This window comes from Protopterus annectens, chromosome 2.part2 (genome assembly GCF_019279795.1).
Source record: "Protopterus annectens isolate FY-2018-M chromosome 2.part2, PAN1.0, whole genome shotgun sequence".
Classification (NCBI taxonomy): Eukaryota; Metazoa; Chordata; order Ceratodontiformes; family Protopteridae; genus Protopterus; species Protopterus annectens.
In genome coordinates, this window is record NC_056730.1 from 1,099,670,003 (window position 1) to 1,099,682,392 (window position 12,390).

Here is a 12,390-nt window from a genome sequence, read left to right on the forward strand (position 1 = left end):
CATATTTGTCTACTCTACATAGACGTGCCTGCAAAAATTTTTGCAATAGACACTGGTACAAGACATACTTACTGGAGGCTCACTGACTCCATAGTGGGGATTACACTTTGCTGTTTGATAGGGATTGCAACTGTGATAACTAGGACTTATGATGTTACAGACAACCTCTTATAATATTTCTGTTTTGATAGCATTTAGATGGAACATTCTGAAATATGAGTCGGTCATCTCTTTCCTCATTTAACCCTGCTTGGTTCACTGTCATAGAATGCTGCAGTTTATTTTAGACCTATTACATACAGAGCCTGTTCTTGTCTCTTTGAACACACAACTGATCTATCACTAGAAAGTTGAATTCATCTTATGGAAAGAGTCCTCAAGGTAGGTGCTCCCAGTCGCAGATTATCCTCACTTGCTGCAGTTATGATTACTACAGTTTAATACTTTAGGATTTTAATTGGACTGGTTGTCACATATTTTTAGCACTTGTCACCCCATCTAAACATGGCAAAGAGTATCTACTTATCACATCACAGATATAGTGATGTACTAATAGTAATACATAGACAGGGCCAAGATTTATACAAAGTATCAATTAGGCACCGGCTGCATAGGACAGGAATACAGCACATAAGCTATTACCCATTATTTACGATAGGAGTAGATATGCAGGACAGGTATGAAACATGAGACTTATCCTGTTGTAGCCTGGATGTACAGCCTATGACATTCAGTTATGATCCCATCTGAAGTGATTTAACAATGATATCTGTGTTAAAACAGATAAATACTGCATGGCATGTAAGCTGGAGTTAGAGCTGACAGACGTCTTTTTAAGGCTGAAAGTGCTCATCTGTTTTTCAATACATACATTTTGATTTCTAAGCAAGTTATAAGTGATTGATTACTTTGATGTCTCAGCTGAGCTTGTCTACAGTACATGGTTCTTTGGACCTGATGATTAGCTACCAGCTTTGTTGCTCACGAGTACCAGTTTCTCTGTGGTCTATTGTTTTTCTTGATGGGAGGAATATGTCTTACCTTCCCCCAAGGCTGAAAAAATGTTGTGCCTCACTGCAAGGGTCTGTGCTTTATATATAACACTTTATATATATATATATATATATATATATATATATATATATATATATATATACATATATGTATATATATATATATATATATACTTCTAAATTTCAAACTTTCACAAGTTCGAATGATAATAATAACAATAATAATAAGATTGAACTCGTGAAAGTTTGAAGCATTTAAATGGAGATTGCTGTATAGCGCTGAACGGTATATTTACTGTTTTCCTGACTATAATTCGATCTCAAAGTTGGTATATTTAATTAGCAGGGTGTGTGTGTGTGTGTGTGTGTGTTTATGTGTCAAATGTCCTTGTATTTCCACATTGTGTCCAAATCTTACAACCCTGAATTCACATTACGCAGATTTTGTTAAAAACTGTACTATATAAGCTATAGTACATGTCCTGAAATTGCATTTAATGGTAAAACTAAATAGAACTTAAAAAAAAAAAATCAGTGTAGAATTACATTTCACATTTTTCAAATATTGGCCAATATTTCTAATACTTAAATACACTGATGCTAAAAACTGAAAACTACAAATGTGTATCAAAAAGGCAGCTGTTTCAATAATTCACATTTTAATGTACTTTTTAATTCTAACCTCTAGTTTAATTAGTAGAGTTTATACTGTGCTGTAATCATGAACATTTTTATGTTATTGATTTGAGTTCTTCCAAGGTATTAACAGTATAAAAAAATCTTGTGATCATAATATACATTAAAATGAAAAAAATATCCACTTGAAGAAATACTGCTACAATACCACACATATTATTACTGCACTAATGCTGTATGGGGGTGTTAAGAGACAGTTATCAAGTAAAACAAATATAATTTTTACTGAGATCCTGCACATTAATAATCTAGTGGTATAACCAAATGCAGTATAGATTTACACAGCATTAACCCTAAGAAAGATGTTTGATCTTGCTTTTATCAGAGCTCATGGCAAAAACACTATACATTTCTAAAAATATACAACTCATTTTTCACTGGCAGGAAAAAAAAGGATTCCTAGGAATCTTACTTTAATTTAAAATTTCAAGCCCCCATAAACCCTGAGAACACTTCTACTTATGCAGAACTGTTCACAGAAACCCTATACAAGCATGTTAATAGCTGCATAGAGGCAGCTGTACCCACCAGGAAGAAGTACAGAACTAACTCAAAAAACAAGCCACCCTAGTGGAATCACAAAATCATTCAGATGTATAACAGGAGGAAGAAAATTATGCCAAAAATTAGGAGGTGCAGCACCCTGAAGGATAAAAGCACTCTCATCAAACTAAATAAACAACTCAGAGGACAACTAAAGTCTACCAAAGCCAAATTTGAGGTAAGTTTGGCCTCCCAGGCCAAGGATAACCACAAAGCATTCTTTAGCTATGTCTCACCTCCTCAAAAGCAATACACAATTGTGTGCAGAGGTAATTGTAAATTGAGCCACCTATACTGAGCCAGAAGATACAGCAAACCTCCTGGCTGATAAATTTAGCTCCACCTTTACTCCTCTCTGCGCCTCAACCTTCCTTCAGGAAATATCATCAAATATAACTTCCCCTACTGTCACTAGAGATCAGGTCTTAATGCTCTCTCTAAGACCAAGAACACTACATCAGTGGGCCCAGACAATATCCCATGATGCATTCTAAATAGCATGAAACATGACCAATCAGGGCCTCTGGAATTAAAATTTAACTATAGCCTCCAAACAGGCTTTGTGCCTCATGAATGGAGAAAGGCAACTGTCATCCATCTGCACAAAGGTGGGCCATCTACAGGCCCTGGAACCTACAGGCCCATAAGTCTCATTAGTCTTATATGTAAAGCCATGAAAAGAATTATCATGGAGATGATCAATAGAGATATAGTAAACCTCCAGACACTGGACCCAACCCAGTTTGGTTTCGCCAAGGGCAGATCATGCCTACTTAACCTGGTGGACTTCTTTGAGAAGGTACCCAAAGTAATGGATGAGGAAAAAATCATTCACACTGCCTAGTTTGACCTGGCTAAGGCATTTGACACAATACCCCACTCAGGCATTATTGACAAACTCAAGAGGTTAGGTATAAACCCATATGTCACCCAGTGGATAGCCAGCTGGCTCACAGACAGGACCCAGGAAGTTAAAACTGGGGAGTTCACCTGAACAAAGAGGCCAGTCACAAGTGGAGTCCCTCAGGGATCAGTCCTTGGACTGCTCCTTTTTGGTGTTTACTTCTCAGAAGCCAAGGCCAATGTCAGTGATCTCTGGTTGACTAAATTTGCAGATGATTGCAAATTAGGAGCTGTCATTGAATCTCACACTGACACAAATGTTCTCCATGAGGCGCTGACACAGACAAATAACTGGTGTTAGAGCCATGGACTAAAACTAAATGCCAGGAAATGCATAATAGTATCCTTTGGGACGTCATCCATCCCTGGTAACTATCGTATTGACAGTACACCCCTTAGAGTTGACCCAGTAGTCGGGGACTTAGGGACACACATAGATAATAATCTAGCCCTTAATCATCACGTGTCACAGTGGTGAGGAAATCATTCTATGTTGCACAACTTATAAATAAAGGTATGGCATCCAAGTCCAAGGAAGTCATTGTTCCACTGTATTCAGCATTCATCAGACCTATCATTGAGTACAATGCCTCCTTTGGTATATACCTAACCAGGTATATCCAACAACTGTAACATCCACAGAGGTTCCTCACTAAAAGAATACAGGGTGTAAGCAATATGTCCTGTGCAGACTGGCTCAAGGCCCTTTCCCTGTATTCTGTCTCCTACAGGCTTTTGAGGGGAGATCTATGCCTGGCATACAGGGCATTGTCTGACCCCACCCTGATGGACCTTCTGCATATCCACAAAACAAACAGCAGCAGAGTTACCCATTCTAAAGACTTAAACCTTGCCTGTGATATAAACAGGACTTGCTGGAGAGATAGGTATGTATCCCAGAGGCTACCGCTTCTGTGGGACAGGCTTCCCATCCATGTGAAGCAGAGTTCCTCCCTAACCCAATGCAAGTGCAACTTGGACAATTGTATTGTGAACAGGAAATTCATCCCTGGTTTGGCACGTCTGTCTCTAATGGACACAGGCAACCTGTAAATGGTTCATTTCCCAGGACCCTGCTTACAAATGTTTCCTCTCCCAAGCCCCTGCTTACATTTATTAAGGGTATCTGAACTTGTCAGAGATTTGGGATGCATGGCTAGGCTTAAAAAGGCCCTTGTGGTCGTTAGTCTAGTAAACACCTATGAACCTAATAGTCAGTACCTTAGCTTTAATCAGGCTGATTTCATTGATCTCAGTTATCATCCAGTCTACTTCTTTCCACTGCATGGCAGCTTGGGAGTTTGCCAGTCCCCAGAAGGTGGCAGAACTGTCTGGTTCTGTAATATGAAAGGGTACTGCAAACCCACCAAGCTCATTAATGCTAATATCATGGTTCCACTGTAAGATACAAAAGGTAGCATTTCACTGTGATGTGATAATCTTCCAACACAGTGTCTTCTCCTCTCAGCTAGGCTGATTTCAGTTCATCACTGTAAAAATTTGCTGATCTTCTGACAAATGTGGTATTTCTCTGATGTTCACATGCTATAACATCTTTTCTCTGTCTCACAGAGCTTCCATACTTTATCACTTGTGATCCTTCTGGCCCCCATCTCCTCCATTACTACGAATGGAGTCTGAAGATAATTTAGCCCCTGCTTCAGCTGTGAAGAAGGCTGATACTGAGGCACTTCAGTTAAACTTTGTCCAAAAATTTGCTCTGTTTTAAATTACAATTTAACAAAACAGCGTCAGACCTTTGCTTTGTGATATAGCAAAATCAGCTTTGTAATATAGCAAAAAATCCACAGATCACAATCATAAAGTTTCCCTTATAAACAAACACATTCAAAAACTGAGAAAACTAATAATCTCATGCATATCAAAACTAGCCCTAAGTGGAGACATCCACCCCAACCCTGGCCCTACCATCTCCAACCCCAATCCTCATAATCAGACTAGAAACCATAACTTCTCCCATATTACAGCCAATAGAAAGCCAAGTGACTTCCTTCTACTAAGCCTAAATATTAGAAGTATATCCAACAAAGTCCATGAACTCCATGCCACCATAGACTTGTACTCCCCAGATATAGTCATCCTGACAGAAACCTGGCTAAAACCTCACATTACCAGTGAGCAAATACTCCCTACAGGTTACGGCATACTAAGAGTAGACCGGCTAAACAAAAAAGGAGTAATAATATTTAAACAGCATCTAAACATCCAGATCTTAAAATCATCAGCTCCACAAATAGGCAATGAAGAAATAATATATACCAACCTCAAAAATTAATCAAAACAAAGCCATCAACGTAATTGGATGCTACTTCCCACCTGGCCAAAATATCCCTCCACTAGAAAACCTCCTCAGCTGGTCTACCCACCATCTCCCCCAATAAACTATCATCTTAGGTGATTTCAATATTGACTGGCAATCCTGTTCTGGCAACAATCCAACCCATCATGTACACCTTCATGGCTTCACCCAACTAGTCCGGTCACCAACCAGGATAAATAAAAACTCCAGCAAGCACACTACCCTGGATTGGATACTAGTCAGTAAGAGCCCTCAGTCATATATAACAGGCTGCTTATCAGATAGCCTCAGTGATCACTCCCCAACATTCCTACTCAAAAAATACCTATACCAAGCTAAACCTGTCATCTACCATCAAATATGTAAAAAACTAAAGTTTAACCCACTCACATTCATCTCATCCCTCAAAGAATGTAACTGGCATCCTCTAAAGTACCTCAGTCTAGATGACGCAGTTGAATTTTTTAATACTACCTTCCTGAACATCCTTAATTACCATGCCCCCATAAGATTTTCCAGAACCAAAGCACAACCCTCCCCATGGCTACAGAAATCCACTAAGTCAGTAATGGAAAACAGGGTTAAAGCCTGGGAGCACTGACGCAAAACCAAAACCCCCTCAGCTAGACAGAAATTCTTAGAACTACGCAATAGAGTCAAAAAGCTAATAAAACAGGACAAATTCCAATACTACCAGTCTGCCCTAGACTCCTCACAACACAGCCCCAAACAATTCTGGTCCTCCATAAACTCCATCCTCCACCCAGGTAAAGTCAGTACCCCTCCTCCTAACATCCCTCACTCCTCAGAAAATATTGCTACCTCATTCAACACACACTTCACCCAAACCATACTATCACTAGCTAAACAGCACAACCCCCCTCCCCTCCAACCCACACCTTCAACTAGTAATCTCCCCACTGCCTTCTCTTTTTCTCCTGTACCTACCTCCAACAGAAAAAACTCTTAACTAAACTTAAACCCAGCAAATTAGCAGCAGACAACCTCCCAAGTGAATACCTACAAATCGCAGCTGATGCTCTGGCCTACCCAGTATCCATCTTGATTAACCGATCTGTCAGAAAGTTACGTTCCCACACTGTGGAAAGTATCACATATAATTCCCCTCCACAAAGGCGGATCCTCCGCAGAACTAACCAATTACCACCCCATAGCTATTCTCTCTCCACTCTCCAAAATACTAGAGAGATGCATACACTCTCAGGTCTCAGACTACCTCCTCACTAACAACCTCCTTTCCAGTACTCAGCATGGTTTCCGACCAAACCATAGCACCACCACTGCCTTACTCTCCTTTACTAACACTATCCTTCAGCATAAAAACAATGGCTATCTCTCCTCTGCTACTTTCCTAGACCTATCTAAAGCATTTGACATGGTCCCACACAAACAACTTATCTCTGTCCTCAATAACCAATCCATCTCACAATCAGTCACCAGCTGGTTTCAGAATTACCTGTCTGACCGCCAACAATCCGTTGTATGGCAGAATGATATATCTCCCCAACTACCTGTCTCCATAGGGGTTCCCCAAGGATCCATCCTTGGACCCCTACTCTTCTCTGTTTACACCAATAATCTAGCCTCTGCCACCAAACTTGGCGCACTCATACAATATGCAGATGACTCGACCATCATCTGCTCAGCCCAGTCCCTACCCAAACTGCAAAAAGTCACACAGGAAGCCTTTTCCTCTGTTGAAACATGGTTATCCGATGCCCAATTAATACTCAACCCAAACAAAACTAAACTACTCATCTTCCAACCCACCAAACATACTCAAAACAACTCTCACTTTAACATCACAGCAAAAGACAACACCACTATATACCCAACTGAACACACCAAATTGCTAGGAGTGGAAATAGACAATAAACTAAAATTTGACATTCACATATCCATGACCATAAATAAAGTCCACAAAAAACTAGGAGCGTTATACAGAAATAAGCAATTTCTCACCAAAGCAGCAAAGATTTCAATAGCAAATTCCCACCTTATCTCCACCCTACTTTATGCCTCTCCAGTATATACCAACCTAAGGCAATGTGATCTAAACAAGCTAGAGACCTGCTACAAGAAAATTGCCAAATTCATCACAGGGGCATCCTACCTTAGTCACCACTGTCTCTCACTTGCTGAACTGGGCTGGCTTGAACTCCCTCACCTCCTTCAGTGGTACCAACTCTCACTCGCCCACAAACTAGTAAACCATCCACTAAATGTCCCATCCCTCCAGAATCTACTCCAACCCTATCGCACCACCAGACCACTAAGATCCAGCAACAAAAATCACTTGCAGATCACTAAAGCCAATAACTCTGCTGGTGAAGCACTATTCTCTTGCGCCATAGCCAAATTATGGAACTCATTCCCACCCACAATTACCTCCGTACCATCATGCACCCACTTCAAAACTTTATTAAAAGCGCACCTAAAAACATGCTGGCTATGCCCTTGCAACTCCCACTCTAATTTCATCCACCCCATCCAACCACTACCTTTCTTTCCACTCCACTAGCTACCTTGATTATAGCAAGCTCAGATGCTCATAAGCCTAGTACTTATTATACAGCAGGAACTTCTCATTGTAACATTTGTTAATGTCTGTTATGTACTTCACAGATAAAGATTCTAGTTGTCTACTGATGTACTATGCTGTTCATCTGTAAATATGTTGTAAGCAATTGCTATGTTAAATTGTTAATCGCTATGTAATCCAATGTAACTACTGTCTGTTTATTTTACTGTGGAGCTTTTCTCCCCGGGCCTCCGCTGAAAATGGACCTACGTCCAGTCGGACACTCCTGGTCAACAAATTTAAATAAATAAATAAAATAAATAAATAAAATAAAACTTCTATGGTATAGCTACAGTATGAAATGTGACTTTAGTCTTACAAGTATTAAAAGATAAAAAAACTTATATTTAAAGCATAGTAAAATGTGACAGTATTAGAATATGTGCATATAGATACAGTAAATTCTCTCAGAACTAGACATCATCTGTGTGTGGGGGTAGGGGAGATGAGAGTTGCAGTGCGATGCACTATATGTGACTATCAAAAGTAAGCTAAAACACATTGTGGTGACCATTATTTATTTCATTATTTTTTCATTTGAACACAGTTAGACCTCTGATATATGCTCTGTATGGGGGGACTAGAACTGGTCGCTACAGAGGCACACTGTGGATGAAACTGACTTATGCGTGCTGTCATTGATTTGGCTTGACAGGTATAGTGTGCATTAGAGATAAACAAGCTGACGTACATTACTGTGATCTTTGTTACTATGTTTATTTGATCATGATGAAACATCCGAGATGTATGCATTCATTATGCGGCTAAAGTGGGTGGATACTGAGGCAATCCATGGAAGAAAGTTATTGACCCTGGCTGTTTACATCACGTGTACTTGAATATGTAATTTTATACAATCTGAGCCAGCCATTTTTGTTTTTAAAGGTATTGAATTTTGTTATATCATAGTGGAACGTATTTATCCATTTCATATATCTGAAATAAACTCTCTCAAAGTAACTCTGTTTTGTTTTCAGAAGAGTAAGGCTAACTTTGCAAGAGTATTTAACATTTGTAGCAGTGTATGGCCAGTTATTTACGTAAAACTGCAAACATGTTTGAAGCTGACCCTGAAATAATATAACTCTATCCCATTCAAGGTTGCTCTAGCCATTCATTTGCTTCCTGCTTTCCAATTACTTTGAAAATGAGAAATGCAACTGTCTTTATGTGGGATTTAAGCCATGTTCCTGTCATTATCTCTTTGATGTAAATGAATATACAGCTTTTTTGCTTTGAATGTAACTGGCATAATCATGACATCCTATGATGTAATTTTATACTGGTAGTTTCGCACTTGAAAGGAGTATTAAGGTAGCTCAAGATGGTATTTTGTATAGCATGGCCAGGTGTAGGGTAAATGTATCCATATTTTTAATAATCTGGGTTTAGACTTATTCTGATGTTTAAATTTTTGTATTAAAGTTTATATATATTTTGTTTGGTTAATTGTAAATGTTCTTTTGTTGGTAGATACTTTAATATTAGTAGGTATTTTGTGTTACAATTGAATATTTGGGCATTCTGTTGATACGGCGACATATGTGAGGTTGTATGTTTGTCTGGATATGTGAAGGTAAGAGTAGTTTGTTTACTCAATTAGGGTGTGGTTGTTGGTGAACATTATTAAAAGGAATAAGAAATTAAGTAACCTTAAACTTTGAAAGCCAAACACAAACAAAAACCAACCTTCACATAATGTAACACAGGCTGAAATCCACTGATACAAACACGAAAATGTATTTAAAACATGAAACGAAGTAAGCGCTTTCATCTGGTATATATAACCAGACTTCTTCAGACAACTAAAAACTGCATGCAAAGCAATTTATATACATCAGAGTCACAATTGGTCACACCCCACTTAAACTTAATTAGCTCAAAGAAAAGAAAAACTTTTTGTGTAACCAGAATGCATGATGCAGCTAAAAAGGCATCTCATATAAATCACTTTGTAGAATAAAAAATTCATATGTATCTGTTCTAAAATCAGAAAATTTGTCATACGATCGTGTCTTTCGGCTTCTTCCCGGTTAAGGGGTTGCCACAGCGGAACTCCGGTCCGCCAATGATTGGCAGTAGATTTTTACGTGCCGAGTTGCCAGCTCTGAAGCACAACCTTCAACGAAGGTATGCCCATTCATGCATATCTCCACACAGAAGACGCTCTAGCTGAGAATCGAATGGGACAACATCTTACTGTGAGGTGACAACGCTACCGCAGCACCACCAAATAGCCTAAACCTACTTGGTATGAAACATTTTTTTAAAAATGCATATATGTGTAAATAATTATGCTAACATTATTATGCAAAAAATTGAAACATATAATTCTAAAAAAAAACATTTAACCTAGTCTATATCATATTAAAATTAAGGACACTCTCACTAACTAGAACTAGAAAAATGAACTATCAAGTATTTTTAATTTTAACTTGCTTGATATGGAAACTGTGTCGTTTAAACCTGGGGGGGGGGGGGTGGGGGATATGCATGAAGAAAAACCTGCCATCACATTTTATTCTCTTCAAGGAATATCTTCCATGGGCCCCCCCATCCCTACATTTTACTTGTTGCAATATTAAAAATTTAAATGTATGATCGGGGAAAAGTTTTGTGTGCCTATATAGTGCATTTTTCTCATCATGTTGCCACATTTAACCTTCTATTTTGCATGAGATTGTACAGGTAATGTTTGTTTTGTGCTTTTTTTTTTATTTTGCATACTTATCAGTTTGGATGTACCTTGTTTTCTGTAGCATAACGGCAAAGGATTATAGGGTTTATTAGTGGTAAGTTGATTGCAAGCTTATATATTTTATGGTATATGTTTACCTAGTTAGCTTATGTTTTATTATTATTTAAGGGGCTAAATTATTTTGTTTAGACTGAGACTAAAGCTGGGCTTTTTGTGGCTTATATTGAAGAAAGTTTGCAAGTAAATATTGGGTGGGAAATTAGATTTAGAGTAGTGATGGTAGAGGATATATGTAATGAGGATGCATCCTAGGGAGGGACTCATTTTAAGGGAAGTGATATGCTGGTGTAGCTAATGATCGAGTGAGAAAGATTCTAAATGAACGGTGGAGAACATGGGTGGAGCAAAGTACATATAAAGGAAATGATGTAGTTGATTGGATGGACTGCAGTACAGTAGGGGAGCAAGTAGGGTAAGGAGCAGAGAGGCCTGCAGTAAGCAATTAATAATATAAGACAGCTTTGGCAAAAAGAATGTGCTTCTGCTAAAGAGCAATGTACAATTTGTTACTGTGAATTTGTATGTTATAAGGTGTTAAAGAAAGGTTTCTATTAAATGCAGTCTGTTTGGACATTAATTGGGACAGTGAACCATCGCATTCCGACTCTGACAAAGAGAACTATAATGCTACATGGTAAAAAACCTGATGACGTGTTTTGACGGTTTTGTTTCTTTGCTGATTATAGTATATATTATTAGTGCAATAAAACTTGTCAATTACAGATGTTGGTAAACAGTTTACTGTTATATTTACTGTCATATTACAATGTCAGTGCACTTTTTCTTCAGTTGTACATTCAGAGGGAATGCATATTCATGAATGACATATCAAGGGGTGAGTTTTGGGCAGGGCTGGCTACTGCGCATCTGGTGAGGCCCTCAACTACAATATCGCCGGGAGATCAGTTGGGAGGTTGGCATATTGGTTAAGGTGTTTACCATGCAGACTCAAGGTGCAGGATTTGATTTTCACATGGGGTAAATAGCTACGCTTAAAATGGGTCACAAGGGCAGTTAGTCTAGTACTGATCTATGAACTATGAAATAAAACACCAAACTGTACAAGCTGGTTCAAAGACAAGATATATAACTGCTTCCTGATGTGATCAGAGGATGTCAGCTATCTTCCCATCCTATGCATTTAAAATGTCCCAGATAAAAATAATATTGTACTATATTGGCTAACAGATGTTAGGATTAGAATCAGCTGAGAAAGGATATAGGCAAAAATTGTGAACTCGATGATCTGTAGTTGTTACCTTTCTTCCCTATGCATGTCTTTGTCTTATTTACAGCACACTTGTCTCAGATAACTGTGTTTTCAGCTAGGTTTACGGGGGGGGGGGGGGGAGTACAAGACAAATATTTTGAGATGCAGAAATTTGATGCCTTAAGTCAGGTAGCAAACTGCTTGTGCTGTGCTTGATATTGAGTTTAACAAACTAACCAGACTCTGCTTTGATGTATAATCTCTGATGTCAAGGAATGTTCTCTGGGGAGTATATTCAGTACACATTGCTAAATTTCTGTGCTTCGATATCAGCACTTGTCTCAC